This window comes from Melozone crissalis, unplaced genomic scaffold (genome assembly GCF_028551555.1).
Source record: "Melozone crissalis strain CALT ecotype California unplaced genomic scaffold, PUWL_Pcris_2 ptg000061l_1, whole genome shotgun sequence".
In the NCBI taxonomy this organism is placed as follows: domain Eukaryota; kingdom Metazoa; phylum Chordata; class Aves; order Passeriformes; family Passerellidae; genus Melozone; species Melozone crissalis.
This window is the reverse complement of record NW_026535839.1, coordinates 18,067,064-18,087,173: the sequence shown is the minus strand read 5'-3', so window position 1 is coordinate 18,087,173 and position 20,110 is coordinate 18,067,064. Positions and strand designations below refer to the sequence as shown.

At 43.8% G+C, this 20,110-nt stretch overlaps 1 long non-coding RNA gene across 3 annotated transcripts in view; it reads left to right on the top strand.

The window, feature by feature from the left end:
* The window catches only part of LOC128944649 (uncharacterized), a 45,267-nt gene that overhangs the window by 10,131 nt on the left and 15,026 nt on the right, over positions 1-20,110 (top strand). For 2 of the 3 annotated variants that reach the window (XR_008483816.1, XR_008483815.1), the window contains 3 exons: positions 1,058-1,173; positions 1,313-1,560; positions 16,159-16,317. This is a non-coding gene — a long non-coding RNA (uncharacterized LOC128944649). The remainder of the gene's footprint in view (positions 1-1,057; positions 1,174-1,312; positions 1,561-16,158; positions 16,318-20,110) is intronic. The other variant, XR_008483817.1, reaches the window with a different exon arrangement.

Below are 20,110 nucleotides of genomic sequence, written 5' to 3'. Positions count from 1 at the left end.
CAACTGATCAGCACTGAATAATGGCTGTTGGGATTTTTAGCTTTTGTCACCAAGTGGTAGTTTCTGAGATTTCTGAGATTTCTGTTCCAGTGTACAGCAAGATGTAACTTCTGGAAATGTGCTTCATTAACGAAGTAAAATCTTTTGAACTTGCAAATTCTTATAAAAGTACTGATGTAAAGGAATTCTGCATTATTTTCCAATGCCTTCCTGAAAATCTTAATAGTTTTATTTTTAACAAAAACTGTAATCCATAATAGTCTATGATCTTTTAAAGTGTATTTGTCTTTTAAGCCTGTGTAATCTTGGCAGACATCTGGGGAAAAACAAACAAGTAAACCAAGTGATGATCATAAAATTCACTTTGGATTCTTGAACAGTGTTTCCAGACCCTGAATTTTCCAATTCTGAAAAATTGTGTGATTTGGATAAAAGAATAAACTCATACATGCCTTCTAATCCTGGGGCTCAGTTTTCAAGTTTTCTTCTGTACCGTTCTTCCAAGTAACTTAAAATCACAAAAATAGTTGAGATTCTCTCACTCAGCATGATTTTATGATTGAAGTATTTGAAAAAAATAGGAGATGCACAGCAAATGTCAGGAGATGACAGACAGAATGTGCTCATTTATCTTACCAAGTCAGCCAGACCTCTTGTGTGTGCCTGCAGCTTATGGTGAGCTCCTCAGAGCTGATCAAAGGCACATTTTAACTCAAGATAGATTTGACTGAAATGTGTATTACAATAATTTCCTTTTTAAACTGGGAGAAACACAAGGTGATGGCATGAAGCAGAGGGGGAAATAGAAGCGAGCATCTCCTTTCCTCACACTGTCCTTTGCAGCAAGGCGCTTCCTTTCAGTCTCTTTGTCAATTAATCCACTGACTGAGAGGATTGCCATAAACTCTGCCAGGCTCCTCTCATCCCTGTGAAGTTCTATTTTCCACCACCTGGAGCCCTGGCAGACCCTTGTCTGAGCACCTGGCTTCCAGCTGTGGGGCTCTCCCCTCTCCTCCCTGCCATGCCCTTGACACTGAGTTTGTCTCTGGTTCTGTAGGGAAAGACTTGGTCCCTCTCCACAGACAGGAGCTCAGCCTGGCTGCTCCTTTTTCTGAGAAGAACAGAACATAAAGCAATAAAAAAATATGGCTTCATGGTATTGTGCTTCCATTGGTAAGTGAAATTTAAATTTGTTTTAGAACAGGATTTTTCCTCCTCTTTCATATGCAATGATACACAGAAAATGCATGTAAAGGTGTTGTTTTCAGGAATTTCATTTGCACCAAATGAAACACAAAAATTTCTGGTTAAGTCCTAGGTCAGCTGGGAGTTTTCTTGCTATGTAAACCTACAGGTATATAAAAATGGGATCTGAGATACACCTCTGTCCAGTCAACATTTTGACAAGGAATCAGTGACTGAAGTGAGGTGCATCAGGTGATTCTCCTCACCCACGGTGGTGATTGCTGACATCATGTGCATTCTTCCTGAGCCTGGACTACACCAATCAAGGCAGTTTTGGGTAACACAGAGATACTTCACACATATGGCCTTCTTCAGGTGATGCAAATCAGCTAAAATTTATATGTGGCTTTGTTCTGTGTGGGTCCTGTACTGTTGTGTGCAGGAAATAAGTGTGGAAATGACTGAAACAAACATTGGTCATCCAGTGTGTTGCTTGCTTTCTTTCTGCCTTCAGTTTAACCCGTTTGGGATGTCTATTTGTGTCTGAATGATCCCTCCATTTCATTTCTCTAAGAGCTGTAAGGTGTGTGCTTGGACTGAAGAGAGAAGGGGAGGAAAAAAGGGTAGAAGTGTTTGGGGAGGGTGAACGTACACAAAAGCTTGTGAGTCTGGATGCTGAAATCTTTAGTATTAGACTGGAGTAGAGACTCCTTTTTCCCTAGACTGGCATATAGTGATTTCACGTGTTTGAGTGCAAAGCAGAAAACATCCCCAAATGCCTGTTTTTAAGATATGCACGTATGTTCAGTTGTCAGGGAGTAAAATTCAAAAGATGAATTTTTCTGTAGCTTTGAAGAGGAGCACCTCGGCGAGTGCTGAGTTGTGCGCACAGATCCAACTGTGTGCTTGGGGGAGTGCTGGTGTGGCCTCTCCTGCTGCTCATTTATCACTGATCCTGTGCTGCAGACAGCTCTGAGATGCCTTTGCTAATGTGATCTGCTCAGAAGATGGGAAGCCTGGCGTAGGATGCACTTAGTCAGGCAATTATCCTTGTTGGGGCTCCGCAGCTTCTTGGCAAGGGCTGTTGTGTCTTGTCCATTACGGCTGGAGCCGGTCTGAGGGAGCAATAGTGATTTAAAATAGACAGCAGAGAGAATTGAGAGGAGTTGGAATAGTGTAGTTCACCATTCTTTATCCCAAATATATTTCACTTTTAATTCTGTATGTACAGGTCTCGTTACTGTGTGTTTTTGAACTCCCAGTGGCACAGGAATGTTTCAATGCATCTTGCGACCATCCATTTTTTGTTTTGTGGTTTCTTTACATTTTAGTAAACCTCTTCCCTTTCATTAGAAGAGGCTGACATAAAAATAATATTTTCAATATGCTGTTTTTATTTATCTACATTCTGTCATGATATACTTTGATGTAAGTTTTTAATTTTGCTTCAGCTTTCAGCTGCTCTAGCAGTTACTGCTAAGGGTCAGCAAGGAGGTTAGCCACAGTAGCACAAAACAATTTCCTGTGCTCACAGCTCAGGTAGCATTTGGATGTGGATTAAATTTTACCACATTTTCCAGTGGCCAGACACAATTATTTCTAATGAGCTTTAAATTGCTTCCAGAACATGTATTTCAAAACTTAGTGTGGTAATCCATTCAGTGTCAACTTCATAAGATAACGGGTCTTCTTCAAAATTTTGGTTAAATGGATTCTTGCAGTCTAACAGGTATTTCTCAGCAACAGCTGATCTCAGCAGTGGCGCGCTCAGTGCTCTGAGCAGCACTGCTCTGCCCTCCTCATTCCTGGAGTGGTGGTTCCACAATATATTGTGCTGTATTTCTAACTCGTGTTTCAGAATCGCTTTCTTTCAGCAAATTTATCTTGGTGCTGGACACACTCATTGTGCTGATTTGAGAGCTTTTCTGCACATTTTGTTGTTATGGAAGCCTTAAAACACTTTTTGAAGCTCTCTCTTATCTTTATGATTCACATTTTCCTTTTTTGTCTGGGCACTTCTTTGCACTGCCCAGCATTCTGAATGCCTGAAGTGTAGCTCAAGCCATCTTTATGGGCAGTGGTGAATAATAAAAATAGGAAAGGGGGAAAGGCAAAACTGGCTTTTTCTCTATAAATATGATAAGTTCTCACAACCTTTGTTTAATCTCACCAAAGTCTTCATCTAATTCACACGTGTTAAAATATGATTCAGGTGCATTATTACCGTCCAAAGTGTTTATTGGTTTGAAATTGGTTAGAAGAAGCCCTGCTGCAATGAACTCAGCCATAAGGAAATCATTCTGTGTTACAGCTTCTCCTATGTGAAAAACACGTTCACTCTTCTGTGAAAATTTAAAAAGTTTAATAAAGGACAATAGGAGACAAGGACCATAAAGCAAAAATTGTTATGGCAGGTGCATCTTGGCACTCAGCCAGACCACACTGTTACCTTTGGGGATACCCCTTAAATACCTTTCCCCTAACATCAGCCTGTTGCATATTCATAGACCCTTATGCCTATCCATAAATAGTTTACATATTCTGGGAACTATTTTACATGGTCCCTCCTTGGGTCTGCCTTTTTAGAGCATGCATGTTTCTTGGCTGTGGTTTTGGCTCCTTTATCACTTCCAGTTTGGGCCTTGGTCCACACTTTCTTCAGATGATGAGTGCTGATAGTTGGCAGATCTGTACAGGTGTCCTCATCCTGTGTTCATTGGATGATATCCCATCCAAGCAGGCATTTTAACACAAGCATACTTCTTTCAGCTATTTCACTACTATGTCTAAGCTTAATTAACAACAGAAATAAAAATTATATCTTTATAGAAAAATTACTTTAACATCACACATATAAAATCAATTTTAATATTTGCAAATGCCAATATTATAATATGTATCTATAACATCCTGTAAAAGCAATGAAGGAGAAGAGCTGAGAGGAAAGCTGTATGTGCTGACAACCTGCATCCAGGGGAGGGAGGGAAGGGGTGGCCATGGTCCTGAGCCTGGGGATGTTCCCTGGAGCCCCAGCAGCCCAGACTGCCCTTGGCTGCCTTGGAACTTCCCTCTGCCCACACACCTTTTTCTTCCAGCATCTGTGGTTGTACTGTGGAGTCTTTCAGTAAGTATCTCATTAAATTGGCACCAAATTCAAACCTGTATTTCTGCCCCAGCAGTTTCACCAATATCTTTTAAAACCCTTCCTTATTCCCATCAGAATTTTGTATCACCCCTGAGTCACAGAGAGTTCATAATTTGTGTGAGTGACATTGCCGTGAAGTGCAGGGCAAAACTTTGGGTTAAATGAAATTACTGAGAATTTTGAAAGCCAATGTATTTTAAGGTAGTGAGATGCAATTTCTCCCACAGCAAGAAGAAATTGGTACAAGTTGGATTTTTTCATTTGATTTTTAACTCAGCAGTAGCACAGGGACTTCAGTGATTAGTCTCTACAGAGTTGTTGTTTTGACAGGAGCTATGAATTTCAAACACAATATTTGAATTAAACATGTCAAAGGTCACTTTTATGTTGATTTAATTTCTTTAAATGGTTTCTTTTAACAATAGGAGTTTATAAAATTGTATTTTGGTCTTCCACTACAGGGATTATAAATGTAAGTATATCCTCAGTAGCTAAGGAGTTGTTCTTGACCTGATTCCAAGTACCTCCGTAAATTAGTTTATGTTCAGTAGTATCCATCGTGTATAAAAATATTCCCCTGAAGCTCCTGCTAAATGCTACAAGTAGACCATTCTCTTTTTTTACCTACTCAGGCCCGGCACTGTAGTTCGTATTTTGTTCAATAAATGCTGAAACACTGCTCTGCACTGGTGCCCTGATGGGGCAGGTGTGGGCAGCGGCACCGCCGGTCCCTCAGCACGGCTGCTTCCACCCTTGGGCCCTTTGGAGATGGATCCATGAGCGCAGCTTCTCCTGCAGCCAGAGACTCAGGCTCCTCAGTGCCCCGGGGGAGGGACAGCCCCATGTTCCCCTGCTCCCTTCCTGCACCAAATCTCTCCTGCTCATCAAGGGGTTTCAATTACAGGGAGAGGCTTTTCTGAAGTAATGAAAGTGATGGAACAGCAGCAGCTGAGGATACCTCCTAGAATTCATGTTCCCAGTCTAAGGGGTTCCTATGTTGTATTCATATTGTTGTTATCATATTTCTAGAGTCGCAGCTCTCGGGCTGCCACAGCTCTCAGCTGTCCTATCTTCTATCACGTCGGGATCACCACTTGTTGTTATCATATTTCTAGAGTCCCATACCTTCAGGGGGGTTTTACTCACACACAGCTCTTCACAGCAGCATTGCTCCTGCTTCTCCATCAGAGCTCCTCCAAGACTCTCCCTGACCAGCCAGCCCACCCCCTTTTATCCCAGTTATCTTCATTAGCCACAGCTGCCAGCCACTTAAGGACATCACAGCTGCAGCCCATTTAGAACAACTAGGATTGGGGCAAGGCCACTTATACAATACATACATTTTAATAGGACTCCTACTATATTCCTAGGGTTTTTCCAGCTTCTTTCCTCATCACCCATTTTTTATCTCAGCTTGCAGTTAATTTCCATATTAAGTACATAATTGCCTTCTTGTCAACTCCTGAGCTCTTTCATTGCTTTTTACACCAAGTAGTTGAAGGACCTGTGGCTGCAGGATGTAATGCTTCAACAGCTACAAACTCAAGGCTCTTCCTTTCTGAGATCCAGAACTTTGCTTGTTTCTGAAGCCAGGTATATATTTGCGTTAGTGAAGTTGACATTTTCAACAGAGAATTTAATAGTGGAGAAGAGCAGCTCAGGTTAATTTACAGCACTCTTGCTTTTCTGTCTTGTTTGTGCCCTGAGAATTTTACTCTTCAACAATGGTTTCCAAAACCAGTGTCTGTCTTCCCACTTGATCTCACAGACAGTTTTGTATTTAGTTTTATTTTTTTCCCCACAGAATTTGCAGTTCATTGATCTTCTCAATAACTAGGCCAGGACTTGACAAAGACATTAATTCTAATTAGGATTATCTGTCTGGGATGTATTAAATAGTACACTGTAGGAAGCTAAATAGAGTTTAAGTTTTTGTAAGTGAAATCTCTTATTTATGTGAAGTATTAAAATAAATTAATATCCAAGTACACTATAAGACTTTTTCTGCTATGTTTTACTTTTCAAAGACCTTTTAGATTCTGCTCCTGTTTAGTAACAGAGATTTAACACCCTTTGGACCTAGTTTCTGTGCAGCAACAGTGTCTGGAATGGTATCTCTTCCCCAGTTACCCTGTGTTCCTGACTGTAGCATTTGGGATAAGAGAGGTGCGGCAGCACCATTTACAAATGTGAAAACCATTCTGGATTCTCATTCGTAAATTAGTTTTTATTTAATTAGGAAGGCTTGATTTTATTTTGTGATCATCTTTCCTAGCTAAATATTTGCTTTCCTCTTCCCTTCTGTAATTCTAATTTACCATTGCAGCTTCTTACAGACCCCAGTTACTTTTTTAAAGCATATAACCTGACCGTATTCCCAGTCTTTTTTTTTTTTTGCATCTGCTTTTCTTTTACACCCTAATGCATAAATTGCCTTGTACTTGCTAGAAATGGTGACCAACACTAATGTTTTAAAACAGTAGCTTATGCCTTTCTACTCTACATCAGGTGACACCAAATGGGTGGTACTTCAGTGCATTAGGTGTTTGGAAACAATGTTTTCCCTTTCATTTTTGTAATTGCATGATTGTAAAAAAATAATTTTTTTAATTGCAAATTGTAAATTTGTCATTGCTGGTAACCAGTAGCATTAAGAGAAAGAACTGAAATGAGGCAGGGAGATGATTTGCAGGTGGGAATTTGCTTGGATGGGAAGGAGAGCTGTGCAGAGGCTGACCCACTTTAAGGTTAGGCCTCAATATGTGTTAAATGATGCTCCATCTGTGCAATCTCAGGCAAGGTTTTAGGGCATTTTTTAATTGCCTACTATAAAGTCACAACTGCATTGTCATAACTCCCTCTCCCAGCAGGCAATGTTTGGGTTATGAACCAGCCCAGGTACTGCCCACTTAGCTCAGTGCTCCTTGATCCAAGCTGTCATCACAGCCAGGACAGCACGGAGAGCAGAGAGCCGAGCGTCTCAGTGTGGGCTGTTGTGCGGTTCTTAATGAGAATCCTTTCAAAAACCTACAGCTTTATGGTATTTTCCTCTGGTTAAAATTGCCAAGAATGATGAGTAGTAACAAAGGCAAGTCTGGCACTTGGGTTCTGTGCAGACCAGGTTTGTCCAGGTCACATCCGAGGGCTCAGTTGAGACAGGCTGCTCTGTGGTGGGCAAGAGCTTTGGCTTTGCTGTGCTCTTGCACTGCTTTAGCTCACTTTCATGAATTGCCTCAGCTTTGAGAAAGACTGTCATGAAGACATACTCCCTCTGGGGTGCTGTGAAGATGAGCATTAAATTGTTACAAGGTACTAAGAAAACATGGTAATGAGACCTTGTGAGCACAGGAATCTGTACAGAGGATTGCACTGGGATCTGCTGCACGGTGGATCCAAAAGTCATTACTGCTTGTTAATAGCAACAAAAATATTTACCAGCTGCTGTTATTTTTATATTATAAACATGGAGTTGAATTAAAAAGTCATTCCCATCAGTGACTGGTAAAACAGAAGCTTTTGAAAAGGACCTGTTAGCTTTCTGAGGAATACATTTAGGGTGTGTATACGTCAGCAAGGGGCTCGAGAGACCATTCTGGTAGTGCATCAAAACCAGGTTTTGCTGAGTCTGAGGCATGAGAAACTATAAAACCATGTGTTGCAACTCTGTTCAGATTGAGGAATTCGTGCTGATAGACCCAGTCATGGTCTGGCTGTACATCAGTGGCAGGGATTCAGAGCTTTTCATTTTAATTTTGCATACTAATTGCTTGGTGGCTTTTAAACTCTAGTCATGCTTACTTAACTGATCTTTTACATCTTTTACATATTTCTTCTAAATAATAATGAAAATAGAGGCAAAAAATAAGTTTAGATAGTGCCATCAAAACATTTTAGATTTGCAGCTGCTTAAATAAGTCCCTTCCTTCCTTCCTTCCTTCCTCCCTTCCTTCCTCCCTTCCTCCCTGGAATCCTTCCTTCCTGGAATCCTTCCTCTCTCTTTTTTCCTTTCTTAACATGTAATCAGATTCTCTCTTATGGGATCAGGTTCATCTGCTGAAATTCAAGGGCATTTCCATCTGTTTCTCTCCACTCAAATCTGCCTTATGTGGAAATTATGTCAGCTTTGGTGTCTTCAAGTTGAACAGGGACGACCACTTTGACAATGTACTTCAGGCCTGTGTCAAAATGCTGTTTTCAGTATCCCACAGTGACCTGCTAGTAAGCAATTACTCATCTTGGGAGTTTTTATGTGAAATGTGAAATAATACCACCACAGGCTTTGTATTGGTATAATGAGAGGGATCTAGAATAGCTCAAATGCAGTTTTCAGTTCACTTACCTGAATTTATTTATATAATGACATCTGAAATACAGGTATGACTGAAGTGCCACGTGAAACAAGAGCTTTTTGAGAACTCTCACTAGGCTTGTAAAAGAGAGAAATGCAATTTTTTTTCCCTTTCTATACTTGCAAACCCATTTTGTTTCCTGCATGCACTGTAAAGCATCCTCATATATCCAGCTACTCTGCAATTAGTTTCAATCTGTGAATTGTCACTGCACTGTGTATTCCCCATAAACTGGGAAACTTTAAAATTAAAGTACACCATGTTCCCACTTCTCCACAGGAAAACAGCAGATCTTGCATAATATCTGCCTGAATTCAAACTGTGACTTTTTCTTTATGACACTTTCATTCAGAGCTGTCCTTGTCTTGTAGGAAGGGACAAATCCAGGGTAGTTAAAGATGGTAACATGTTTATTTTTGCTACATAAAGAAAGTCATGGAAGTGGTAAGTTGCTCTCAGTTAAGTCAGTGTATGGTCTGTATAATAAAACATGCCCAATGGGAACATTCCCATATATCCAATGTTTAATTCCCTAAACAAGAATCCTTAAGAGGAAGATGATGGTTGGATTGGGCTGGTGGGCTCAAGCCGGGAGCTGTGCCAGCACACAGCCTGTTGAAGGAGCTCACTGAGGCACCAAAACAAGTGTCTCTCTGAGGTGGTTTGGGTTGTGATAAATCTTGGTGAGGGTTCCTGCAGAAGGCAAGACAAACCTGGAGTCCTGAACAGAGCCATCCCACTTTTCCTGGACTGGAGCTGTGGCAGACAGCAAAGCACTCGAGTGGGTTTGGAATATCCTGAGCTTATTATTTTAAACTAATAGCAAGTTACATCCAATGGTAAATTTGAAAAGTTGAAATCTACTGAAGACAAGAGAATATTTTGTCTTTCAAAATATTCTGATTTATTGGCTAGTTTAGAATTTATCATGTCATCAAATCTGTAAGATCATTTTTCTGTCATCTATTAATACTGTTAATATTAGTCAATGGTAGTATCAGTATTTTCTATGAATGTGTACTCCTTTTTTCAGTAATATCCAAAACAAAGCCACTCTTATAACTCATTTTTTGAAGTGCCTTACCCAGGATCATATGAGTTTCATTACCTGTTTAGAAATAACATCTTAGTCTGTATTCTGACCTCAGTATCTGAAGGACTCGCTGCAGTAGGTAGGAATTGCTTTTACCTGACTACAGAAAGAATTTAAGTATTTAGATAGCTCAGGTTTTCAAGGCAGCACATTCATGTGTATCTTCAAAAAAATAATAATATTTTAAAAAATGGAAGATGTTGAATTTTGATGTTTGGAATTTGGAAGACGCTTGGATTTTGAATAGCCAAAGAATGTGACTCTTTGGTTACTGGATAAATTCTTTTAAACCTGTAGATTTTTACAGAGAGTGTTTTTATACAAGCCTGAATTTTTAAACTTATTAATGTGCCTCTCCTGGAATCGTACTGAAAACTCATGCATTTGTTATATAGAAGAAAAATATTAATGTGTGTACAGGTATCTGTGGGGTTTTGTTTTATTTGATCAGCATTGCTGTTGTGTAAATAATGCTTGTTCTGCACAGCTGTGATGTGATTTGAGGAATGTAAAGGTATCTGCCCATGGAAAAAAGAAACCAGTTACTCAGTACTTCCTGAAAACACTTCAGGGGAGAATCAGAGCCACAGAAGCACACCTGGTATGACAAAGCACAGCATCCGACTGCAGTTCACTGAATTCGCTGGTGCTGTTTAATTAATGCTTTTGAACCAGATGCCTGTCCAATGTTTGGGGTTTGGGCTGGGGAGTGCTAGTCTAAAGTAATTTGGAATATGGAGAAGGAGACAGCATTTGGAGGAAGAAAAAATAAATCATGCAGTTACATTCTGGTCACCTTGGAATACTCTGCAGTTTCTGGCAGGGAAGCTGTTCAAAACCTTGAGTCAGATTTCTTGGTTAGGGGAGTTCTTGGGGGAAGGACCGGGAGCCCGCACCATGAGCGTGTGGAGGGAGCTGCGGCTGCTGCCCCGGCCCGCAGGAGGGCAGCGGCACCGAGGGGCTCTGCTCTGCCAAATAGACCCGGGATAGAGGCACCGAGGGGCTCTGCTCTGCCAAATAGACCCGGGATAGAGGCGCCGAGGGGCTCTGCTCTGCCAAACACACCCGGGATAGAGGCACCGAGGGGCTCTGCTCTGCTAAACACACCCGGGATAGAGGCACCGAGGGGCTCTGCTCTGCCAAATAGACCCGGGATAGAGGCACCGAGGGGCTCTGCTCTGCCAAATACACCCGGGATAGAGGCACCGAGGGGCTCTGCTCTGCCAAACACACCCGGGATAGAGGCACCGAGGGGCTCTGCTCTGCCAAATAGACCCGGGATAGAGGCACCGAGGGGCTCTGCTCTGCTAAACACACCCGGGATAGAGGCACCGAGGGGCTCTGCTCTGCCAAATAGACCCGGGATAGAGGCACCGAGGGGCTCTGCTCTGCCAAACACACCCGGGATAGAGGCGCCGAGGGGCTCTGCTCTGCCAAATACACCCGGGATAGAGGCGCCGAGGGGCTCTGCTCTGCCAAATACACCCGGGATAGAGGCACCGAGGGGCTCTGCTCTGCTAAACACACCCGGGCAGCGCTTCGGGAGGGGATCCTGTGCTAAATACACCCGGCAGCACTTCGGGAAGGGATCCTCTGTTAATAAACCCGGGCAGCATTTCGGGAGGGAGCGCTGCGAGGGGAGCGGGCAGGGAAGGGCTGAGCAGCAGCATGAGGAGTGCTCGGGTCATTCTGCTCCAGAACAGAACCCGATGTCCCCGGCGTCCCGAGGGCTTTGTCACAGCGGCGATGGCCCTGCAGGTGGGGATTCTGCCCGAACCTGACCTTGGCCAGCCCAGCCAGCCCTGACCTGGGCCCTGCTGTCCTCCGCTTCCATGGGACACACTGTTATGCTCATTTCCATAATTCACTGGCATACCATGTTTACTTTTAACATCTCTTTGAAAAGCAAATGGAACTAACTAAAAGGGGGAGAAGAAAATGTAAAAGCTAAATAAGCTTCAGCTTTCAGGTGTTCTGTTTATTTTTCCCTCTCAAAAATTGTTGATCTCTCGCTCAAGGCAAGTAGGAGGAGTAAGAAAATTGTGTCTTTCCAGTTTTAGCTTCAAACTTTTGTGGTGTAGGCATGTGGGAGTTTAATTATCAAAAATCATTGGTTTTTTTTTTTAGGAACACTTTAGAAAACTTATATACTCTAGAATGCCTAATATTCTACTGAGAAAAGTAACAGCAAAAATGTTAACAGCTCACTTTTTTATCATAAGCCCTAGATTTGCTTATCCAATGTTCTCCTTCAGTTCCTCTCAATGTCCTTACAGCACAAAAAAAGTACAAATATACAAGGCCAAAACACTGTGGAGTCTCCATCCTTGGAGATGTTCCCAAGTACTGGAAAAAGTCCTGAGGAACCTGTCTGGTGCTGACCCTGGTTTTAAGAGGGGGTTGGATGGACAATGGTCTCATTTGGTTCCTGCCTCCATCTGTAGGATCCCGCTGCTCTTTTTCACTTGTTTTCATATTAGCTCCCCAAGACACGTTTTACTTGTGTCTGCTGCCTGTGCTTACTGCCCATGATTAGTCAGCTGAAAAAGGCAAAGGCTTCATTTTTTTAAACGTCCCTGTTGCAGTGACAAACTGATTATTTTTCCTTAATACCATGTATGAAGAATTAATATTCAAGTCAGCCATTAAATTCTTCATTTGTGTTAAAGAAATGTTATTTTCCATACTGCTGTAATGACATGTCCAGAAGAACTATTGGACAGTTTATGGCTCTTAATGTTGGTTTGATTTTAATCCTCTCAGTAGTCTCACCTGTCATTGTATTTCCTATTTTTCTAAATGTTTTATCCCTTTTAAAATGTTGGTATATCGGACATTATTAATTACCAGACAGTGAAATATAAATTTACTTCCTCTGTGCTATTTAGCCACATACAACCTTGTGTGAGCCTTTTTCACTGAATTGTATCAGTGCCACAAGAACATCTCAGAATAGTAGGGCTCAAGGCTATAAGCCATGTGAGGGGGAATTGCATTTTAAACTGATTAGAACATACAAGTCATTTTCAGAAATGTTTATAAAAATTAAATAGCTGTCTTTTTTATTTTAAAAATCATACACGAGGAGATCACTTCTCTTTCACAGAAAGAAAGTATGTGACATTTTTCTCCATTCTCTTTATGTATGTGAAACCTTTGAGACTGTCATTGCAGTCAGCTGTAGGACAAGCATTCCCCAAATTCTTTTTCCTGAGGAGTGCTCATTCTGGTGCTGAGTAAATACCTTTCTTGATTCCCCACTTTATAAGGAATATGTGTCCCTTCTGAGGCACCTCACTTCAAATCAGCTGTAATGGAAGCCCTCATCCCAGCTTTTATTGGGAGGATAAACACTGCAGCAGTTCCCTTCCAAAGTGTTTACCTGGCTTTCTCACAGCTGACTCAGTGGATCAGAGCCTTTTAAGGCATTCTGCCTGGCATTTTGTCACTAATCTCTGAAAAGCTTTTCTCATTCTCATATGATTAATAGTATAGGATGCTATTCATTGAGGAAAAAGTAAAACATTTTTTTCTGTCTTGCTGCCTAATTTAGATGTTAAATTGCTAAATCCATTTACTTTCCAGCTTTAGTCTCAAAGGCAAATAATGCCAGTATTGAACTACAAGCAGTTGACGGACAAAGAAAATATCACTTAACTCCCTCTCCTTGCCAAACCAAAATCTTTTAATTTGCAGAGATTCAGCAATGGCATTAAACTACTGAAAAACAATTTCCTTCCAGCAGGTTGTTGTCATATTGCTGAGACCAAAAGGCACCATCAAGTCCTCTGAGGTCTTGATGTCTCTTCTAAAAAACAATATAACCCATTCTAAGATACATGCTCAACCTGCAATTGAATGAGCTGATGGCTGATTGGAATTGCACACATGAGGCAAAACCACACAGATAACAGAGAAGTGCAGGTAAGGCCCCAAATCTGAAATGAACACCTGCTAGCAAAGCAGAAACCCAAGGGCCTGGTGACTGGTGCCATCCATGTCCCCAGCTGGCCATCAGGGAGGTGCAGAGGGCTCCCTTTGCCTGACAAAGCTGCTGAGGTGCTGCTGCTACACCCTGCTGACACACCCAGAGCTGGAGGTGGTGCCTGTGCACCCACGACCTGCTCGCTTCATGATCCAATGATTTGTACACAGAGCATGGAGCTGAGTGGAGCAGGAGTGAGAAGCGTGGTTTGACTGCATTTTTACTGATTACAGCAAGATTTTTCTCTGTTTCCTTTGTAATTATATCTTTATTCTGTCTTCTCACCCATTTATCTGTCCATAGCCTAGAGCTGGTAGCTCCTCGTTGCTCCTGTTTGTTCTATTTATTTGGTTGGCTTGTCTCACTAAGATTTAGTGAGAACATTGTTCTGCAAAGCACAGGGTTCCACATGCCCAAAAGAGTCATTCAAGGGAGTTTGCTTGACACTCCCTGTCTGCAATCAAAAGGAAAAATGAGCATAGGGAAGCATATTTGATATATAGTTATGGGCAAATTTAAGTAGCTCTTAACACTCCTATCAGATTCTCATGAGCAAATGATAGCGTAGACCTGTCTGCTGTCCTGCTAAAATCACTTACTGTTGAGTGTAAAATACCTACTTGCACAGTATCAGCATGTTTAGAACTACTGCTGTTTTGTAAAGTGATGAGAGTGATTTACTTTGTATTATTCAATTTAAAAAGAAATAGAGTTAAGCACTGGTTAGGAAATACAGCAGAGCCCTCCTATGAAATATGTATTTTCAAATCTCTCACTTGTTGTTATTGATGGTGATTCAATTCCACCATGAATTGCATTTCTAGTTTATATGCAGGACTGTTTTGGTTGGGAATACAACAGTACCGGGTTCTGTGGCCTTGGCTTTGTGAACCCTCACAGCTTTGGACTCAGCTCTGTTCCAGCCATGTCCTGCCCTCTTGTACCACTGAGTTCAGCCCTCAGAAGCTCCTGGGTCCTGTGGGGACAGAGCTGAGAGGCTCCAGCTCATTTCTGTGAGCTGTTAGGTGACTCCCAGCTCCTGCTGCTGAGCCAGCTGGTTGCTTTGGGAGATCAGGCCTTAGGAGACCACTTCTTCTCTGGCTAAATGTCCCTTCAGTGTTTCCTCCAAAACACCCTTGGCAAGATGCTGTTTGGATTTAGATGGTGAAGGGTTAATAGTGTCAGCACAGAGCTCAAAGAGTTAAATAGACACAGATCAAAATACTCCAGTGTCTAGAGGGATGTGTTTAAATGAACACTGCAAGGTTGGCAGGCCTCCAAATTAGCATAGCTTAAAGAATTCAAGGTACATTTAATTGGATCCTTCTAATCCCTTTTCCCTTAGAATGAGCATTTTAACAGTTTAATTCCTTTTGCAACCCCCACATCCCTTACTCCAGTGGCCCATCTAAAATAAATACTGTGAACTATAAAAGGCCTAGAGAAGTTCTTGCTGAAGCTAGTGGCAACAGGATGGAGCCCTCAACACTCCCCTCATGGGGATGGGATGTTTGGAACTGCAGAGGGAATCAGGGCTGAGCTCGGCACCCAGCAGGTTCAGCTGCTGCCTGCACGAGGAGCTTCAGGGGCTGTGTTGGGATGGAGTTGGCAGCTGTGGATCAGGAGTTACAGGGTGGGGGCTGGAGGCTGCACAGGGGGCTGTGTCCAGGGGCCCAGGGAGTCCCTTGGTGCCAGGCCAGGGAGGTGGCAGTGGGCAGGGGAAGGTGCCCCCTGTTTGCCAGAGCAAGGCAAGGGAAGAGTGCACGAGAACCACAGGCCAGGACACTGCTTTTAATGTATTTGAAACACTTTAAGCCACTTCAATTACTCGTAAGTGAACTGACTGACTGGCTGTTTGTGATGACCTTTTTACTGACTTCAATGACCCTTGGTCAGTGTTTGGCACCTGACATGGACTGTAAGCTCCTTGGGGCACAGAAACACTGGGAAACCCTTCCTGAGGAAAGCCTGGAAAACAGCTTTGTTGGGTTTAACCTTTTCTTCTCAGTAGGCAGATCAAACCAGAATTTTAGTTTCCAGGAATCCGCAGTGTTCTGAATGTGAAACTGCATACCAGTAAAATGTCAGCCCTCATCCTGCCAGAGGATGAGCAGCCAGTGTTCATGCAGTGCTCAATGAGGCTTGCTGCAGTCACAGGATCCTTCATGTAGATATCCCACGACAGGGTATAACATGAATAACCAGCTCCCCAACAGCAAAGGGGCCTTAGTAAAGCAGTCTTCAAAGCTGCTCAGCCCCTCTGCCAAATCCAGACTGGGTGATTTATCATCTAGCCTAATGTCAAATAGATTAAGCTTTGAGCTCTGGAAGTACTGTGAAATGTCATTATTAGTTATTTTTTTATGGAAACAATTACAAAACTGTTTCATTTTTTACACAGATACAATTGTGTCCTCCAGCTGCTGAGCTACTTTAGACTACATTGTCACCTGCTTCTTCGGGCACTAAAGACAAGAAGACTCTCAGAGGTAGAGACATTTCACAGGATGGACAAAGATTGCTCCACTTCATGCAGCAGAACCCAGAAGTTCTACACCAGGTGAATTCACATCTTTTCTATGGGGTATTACTATATTTCTGAATTCTCCTGGGTTTTGGGGTACTTAACACCAGGTAGCAGCGGCTGTTTAGTGACAGAACAAATCTCCCCACTCTGGGATGCAACCCCTGAGTAGCTTCAGCCGTGTTCTCATGACAACCAAGGACTGAAGTTATTTTTTGTCACACTGAGCAATGTAGGCCCTGTACTTGTCTGTACAGCATCTTACAACTGGGTGTTTCATTTTTGCTGATTAAAAAAATGTATGTGAGATCATCAATATATTTCTGTAGATAAATGGGAAGAAAAGTCTTTAAAGTATTTTAGGAGGAAGAAGAAAAAATTCTGGCATTGAACTACACATTTTGGTAATGAAATGTGCAAACTGAATGTCTATATGCTGTCAAGTTTGAATATTTTATTTTGCAGTAGATGACTCACTGGGATTTTTTTCTATTAAAGGTAAATACAATAGAAATTAAATCTCATGCTTCTGAAAAGGAAGTGGCCTCTGTAGTGCTTAGGAGAGATTGCCCCTTCTCAACTCCCTCAGGTTTTCACAGCCCAAGTGCATTACAGAGAGAAAAAGATGTTCATAGCTACAGATCTCCAATGCCACATGCCCTTAAATTCTCACTAAACTATTTGAAAATGCTGATTTACAGGAATGTAATGCGGTGGCAGAGCTGCCATTTAAGGAGGTGTGCTTCACAGGTCAGGAGGCTTTTAATCTAATGCAAATGACGAGTGTGATCATTTGTGATTCCCTGCTAGCTGGGTGTCATTTGTAAAAAGCCTGGCATGCAGTCACCAGTTGTTGTTAGCATTTGCTTGCTGTTCTAATTGAAGGTGAAAAGGAACTAATGGTAGCTAATATAATCCTGGCACTATATTCCGAGAATATTAATGGTGTTTATTATTGACATCATTACCAGAATAGGATGATTCCCTTGTCATATTACAGGTTCTTATGTTTTACACGCCTGACAGGGCTTTCCTGGAAGCAGCAGTCGGTGTTTGGGGCTGTTGGATTGCTCCACACTGCACCTCACGTGCAGTGATTGAAGGGGCAGAGCAGCAGGCTGGTCCATTTGTGGCAGTCCTGATGTAATACTTTGTCTGTTAATATGCAGTAATCTTTCACTTTACAGCGTATGACTAGGCAGCGATCTGTCTTTATTAACTTCAGATTCTGCAGAATACGTTATATTTATTTTGAATGCAGGCTTTCACATACTCTTTTAAATATTAATGGCTGGTCTCCAGCAGTCAGCATAAATATGATTTGCATTAGCACTAGTCATATCATATTGAGTGCCTTTGATGTCAACTATTCAGAGTACTAATATCTGACATCATCTCCCGAGGTCACTGACAACTTTGACCTTTATTCTCGTGCACAGTTTCTATAGTCTCAGAAGCTCTTTTGAATTGATTTGAAATTTTGACTCTTCCCTTTATGAGGCAGTAAAATTGATAATTATTCAGATGGGAACTGAGTACTGAGCGAAAAATCAATTCCACCCGCTCTCTGCTGCGTATAAAATTACTTCTGAGTCTGCCGGACTGAACGGATGGCCAAGGTAAAAGCAGCAGGCAGGAATAGTGGGGAGGATTAGCTGGACAAAACTAATAGCCTAAAGGGATGGCTTTGGAGATGAGGGAGTGTGTCGGTTGGGGGTTATTATTAGCAATGATGGGACTCATTGATCATATGTTTACATCAGGTTTCCATTGGGTTATAAATCAGCCCTGAATAGAAGCGGAACCCAGGGCCTGGTGCGCTACCGGGGGCACGGCGTATTAGATTATTCTCACTTTCACACTCGGATGAAAAGTGAGACATTGATTATTCATTGGCTGGCCATTAAACACTGGGTTTATGGACGATTTGACCATCATAGAAGCTAATGAACAAGATTGCTGCTTCCTAACCAGCGGTTTCAGTTTTCAGGACATCTGTTTGGTCTCAGTAATGCATAACCCTGTTAAGGAGCGGGTCACAGACGCTTAACGGCGCTGAAACCCTGCGGCCTGCTGCCAAACCGTGCTGCACTTTGGGGCTCTGGCGGCTCGGTACCTGCGCCGGTGCCGCGTTCCCTGCACCGCTCCAGCCGGGGCTCGGGGCTGCCGTGAGGCTCCGGCGGCAGCCGGACAGCGACCGGCCCCACTCGGGCCCCGCAGCGCCGCCGGTGTGCCCCGGGCCGGGCCGAGCCGTGCCGGGAACTCGGGCAGCGCCGGCCCTGCGCCCCCACCCAGCGCGCCCGGGCCAGGGCAGCGGCTCCGCTGGCCCGGTACGGCACGGCCCGGCACGGCACGGAACTGCCCAGCACTGCCCGGCACGGCACGGCCCGGAACTGCCCGGCACGGCACGGAACTGCCCGGCACGGCACGGCACGGCACGGCACTGCCCGGCACGGCACAGCCCGGCACAGCACGGCACAGCACGGCACTGCCCGGCACTGCCCGGCACAGCACGGCACAGCCCGGCACAGCACGGCACAGCCCGGCACAGCCCGGCACGGCCCGGCACAGCACGGCACAGCACGGCACAGCACGGCACGGCCCGGCACGGCCCGGCACAGCCCGGCACAGCCCGGCACAGCACGGCACGGCACGGCACAGCCCGGGGTGGGGCCGGGGCCCAGCGGCCGCCCCGCCGGAGCAGAAGCGGGCGGTCGGTGCGGGCCGGGCCCGCGGGCGGCGGGAGGGGCCGGGGCTGGGCAGGTGCGGCTCTGCGGGCCCGGGGCCCTCCCGCAGCAGAAACCGCCGCCCGCCCGGCCGCGAGTGTCCCGCGGCATCACTGTCATCATCATCATCATCACCACCATCATCATCACCACCGTCATCATCATCCCCATCACCCCCATCAGGCCCGCGCTGCCCAGCGCTGTGGGATCGCCCCCCCCCGATCTTACCTTGCTCCCTCACGAGTGACCCGCAGCAGCGCGGGGCTTTAATGGGGTGCTGTGACTGTACAAAGAGGGAGCGACAGAGAACATGGAAGTGAAACAGCTCCGTAACGCTCAGGAGCAAGCTTCGGCACCCCTGGGAAACTCAGCAGGGGCTGCTGGCTCTGGCTGTGCCCGGGCTCGCAGCCTGAGCTCCATCTGCAGAGAGCCCTTGGTGAGGGGATCTTACAGCCACACCCAATTAATGTGGGAAGTAATTTCAGATGTATGGGTAGAACACGGTATTAAGTTTACTGCACTCAAGTATTGATGTTATGTTCTGTTCTAAGCACTTTGATAAATAGTTTTTAAAAAAGCTCCTACTTTGTCATTTTTCTCAAATTGAGACTTGAAGCCTCTGCTGCTTCACTTTATAAATGAAAGTGTAATTTTTGGTCTTAAGAATCTACCTTTACCTTCTCTTAATGCTGATCGTGCTGAACTCTACACATTGGGCTGTTAGCTCAATTTTTGTGTCGTAAAATACTATTCCTTTTAGTTCTTTCCATGAAAAAAAGTCGATGAGTTTTGTGGCATCTTTCACCTGCAGTTCTAACAAATGTTTATGAACAAGGCAAAATAGGTAAAGAATTCTTGCTTGCATTTCTGAAATGATTCTGTGCTGCAGAGGGGATAAATGGTTGAATAGAAACAGGATTTCAGTGGCATTCCAGTATTCACTTTCTTTCCTGGGTGTTTCCTGGGCAGGGATGTAAAGTACAGGGAGGCCAAGTGAGGGACGGCAGTGCCCAGTGGTTCCTTGCTGTGCATCATTTTCAGGAGGATCATGTGGACAATGAGCTGGGTTTTCCATGAGCCTGAGCCCTGCAGCAGGGTTTGGG